The sequence below is a fragment of the Condylura cristata genome, unplaced genomic scaffold (assembly GCF_000260355.1).
Source record: "Condylura cristata isolate star-nosed mole 26May11 unplaced genomic scaffold, ConCri1.0 scaffold00045, whole genome shotgun sequence".
Lineage (NCBI taxonomy): Eukaryota > Metazoa > Chordata > Mammalia > Eulipotyphla > Talpidae > Condylura > Condylura cristata.
The window spans coordinates 2,822,891-2,826,344 of record NW_004567146.1 but is presented as its reverse complement, the minus strand read 5'-3'; positions in this window follow the sequence as shown (position 1 = coordinate 2,826,344).

Below are 3,454 nucleotides of genomic sequence, written 5' to 3'. Positions count from 1 at the left end.
GCACGGGATTATGGTGATGGCACACGGGTGACTTGGTGATGGGAAACCAGCAGGGATTACAATTGAAGTGGAAAAATTAAATGTACAAAATGATGTAAAAATAAACTTTTGTAAAATAAAAAAAAAAAAAAGAAAAATATATGCTGGTTAGTTGTCGTCAAGAAAAAAACTCAGGAGCTGGATTCTGATCAGAAGCACCCTCGGGGGCGACACAGACCAGGCCTTGATAGGACCCAGGAGCAGACGATGACACAGCAGTGATGCCGTGACTCCTCAGCTCTGTCTCCTCTTGTCCAGAGCACCCAGACCTGCTGGTTTTCTGTTGTCAAGTGGGTTTTTTTTGGATTTTTGTTTGTTTGTTTGTGCATAAAGACTGGGGAACAGGCCAGAGGTGCAGGGGTGGCGAGAGGCCTCACCAGAGACAGAGTGGGGAGCAGAATAGGCAGATCGACTGACGAAGTACACTGCTGAGGGGAGCAGCGGGAGGGTCAGGAGAGGTCTGCCACGCCATGTAGTCACCTCCTGGGCAGGCGGGGATTGAACTCATGCGGAAGTGGCTTTAGCTTCTTAGTCTGTACTCTAACCTGCTGCGCCACCAGGGAGGGCCCAAGTGGGGTTTTTAGGGCTCACTGGGTAGAAAGAGGTAGACTAGGGTAGGGTGGGGCGGGGCGTCTGGGCAGGCTTCACAGGAAAGCATATGTTGGGAGGGGCTGCTAACAATACATTATTTTTTCATTAAGGAGCAGGACAAGGAAATTCAGATAGAAAAAAATTCCAGAAGGAGTAGAGACACGTGACATGAGCTGTGTTTCCAAAGCAGCAAGTTTCCCCATGTTCCTGAAGGAAGGGGCATCCTAGACGCCAAGGTAGAAGTATCTTAAAGGTCATTTCAAAAGCATCCACAGGTAAAAGACAGACAGTGACCTTGATCTTAAGGAACAAAAGTGTCACCCATGAAGCACCTTCCTCCAGGTCCCCCCCTGCAGGGGGAGGCTGAGGCAGCCCAGCCCCACGCCTCGGCAACAGGAGCAAACCAGCCTCAGATCCCAGCTTCCAGGGTGGCAGCAATCTGTGGGCCCGGAGCCCATGATTGGGGAACCCTCCTTGGGACACACAGCCAAAGGGGATTTCTCTCCCCTCCCAACTCTGGAATTCATTTTACATTCCCCCAATTCTTCCTAACTCTTGTGGGAGATGGCAAAGATGCCTTGATCCCACCCATGATGGCGGGGATGGGGACTCACATGAGGCTCAACTGGGAGCACGCTCCCCTGGACAGGCAGAGGGGGGCGGGGATACAGGCCCTGGCTCCCAACTGTTGTGTTTGTGGTGGAACTGGAGGAAAGGGAGACAGTTTAGAGGAAGAGCAGCACCCCCAAGGAGGACCTCCCTCTCTGAGGCCGTCTCCCATGACCCTCCATCCAGAAGCAAGGCCTTGTGGAGAGAAGCCTTTGAGTTAGAGTCATGTCACTCATTCGACTTCTAGTTCCTCTTTCTCCTGGTGTTCGTCCCACTGACAAGAAACAAAACAATGTCATACCCGCAGAGGAGATCTTTACAAGCCACCTACATGGGTAAGTGAGGGGGCCCCACCATACCCATTGGAGGTTTCAAGATTCCCATCTACCTCAGTGGGTCTTTTATAAGGTCACCAAGTCCAGGCCTCCCGCTGACCTCCTTTGAGTTTGGGAATAAAAAACACCTCGCATCATCATACAACCTTGTAGTAGACCCCAAGGAGGAAAATGTGAGGGTATCTAGTGTTCTCAGAGCTTCAAAACCTTGGAAGATCATGTTTCTGGCTGAAGAGTGGAAAATTTGTGCCAGTTGGCTGAAATTGCGTGTAGTAGTAGTTACACAGCAATAAAGGACAGATTAGGGGTTATTTCTTAACTTGTAACGGCATCACGACATTTCCACACAAGCTGTTACATTTCTAGATATCCTACCCATCTCGGTTTCTTAAAGATAAGCCACTAACTAGGAGCCACATGACAGGAGACAGCTCTAGATTCTGAGACCTCCAGCATCACCTGCTACTCCCAGCAGCCAAATAGACGCCTTTTCCTTTCCACAAATATCCCCTTCTTCTTGGTTCACACACTGGACACTCCGGCAGGAGATTCATTTCCTCACCAAATGCTCAGCTGTTTTTCATCTTCAGGAAAGAAACAGGAAAACTCAGAGGCCCAGTCTAAATGCTCAGATTCTTAGAAAGCAGAATCGTACTGACTGATTTAAGACTTGCTAAGATTCAGATTATGTTCATTTACTTTCAAGAATAGAAAGACACTGCTCTAACATGATAAAGATGTCTAGATCTCCATGATTACTGCATTCTTTGGTGACAAAATCTAAAATGTTGGGCAGTTCCCTCTGTGCTTTGTGACCAACCATCAGATCTACTACAAAAAAGAACAGATGGGCATTAAATACTGACCAACATTTATCTACCTAGACATTTCTTTTCACATGAGAAGCAGCTAATGATGCCAGCAGTGTGATACTGTTTTAAAAGAAAGACTTAGACAATGTAATGAGATATGAAGGAAAGGGCTAGGAATTTGAACACAAATAAACAGCCATAGTATTATTTTTAAGTATTTCTTTTTTTAAGTAGGGGAAATCAGATTAACTTAAAGCTCCTAGAATAATAGTAAGAGTTTGTAATAGAAATAAATGTGTGTATGTTTGCAAATATCTACATATAAATTAGGCAAATGTGTCATGACAGGCACAAACACACGCTCACATACCAAATGTGACTTCTTATAAAAGTAACATATTTTGGAACTTGTTCATGTTTGAAAAGAAGCAACATGAGGACAACAACAGAAATTGCTTCTTGGTGTGGTGATTTATTATATTCTAGCATTTATCTTGGTTCATTCACTGCACATTTTGGCCCCCAGTCTCTGAATTTGTTGGATCAAAAGGCAGTTTTTACCTAGGAGGAAAAAAAAAGCTAGTAAAAACAGGATCATCAATTATCCAAATATAACCCAAAATGATAACTGTTCCATATCTAAAAGAAATAACAATTGGCTACTTCCTAAAATACAGAAGTCAGTTGAACCAATGTACTCTAAAGAGGACAGATTTGGTGGGCACAGAGTTTGAGAGTCAGAGAGGACTGAACTACTGAAATGTTGGTGGACACCAGGCAGTAACAGGGATCACAGGTGAGATATTTGGGTCCAGTCACTGCAGTCAGTGGGCTCATGGGCAGTTCTGCCTCCTTCGACCTTGTTTCAACATCTTATTATTGAACTCCTTGCCCAACCCCAATTTGGTGCACACATATTTCAATTTCTCTAACAAAGGATTCTAAAAAGTTTAGGATTGCAACACTCACACCCCCACCAACCCCAGTGCCCTCGGGCTCAAGTCTCAGCATAGTCACCACTGTGGCCTGAGTGTGATCCCGGCCAGGGAGCTGACCACCGGGCTCAGC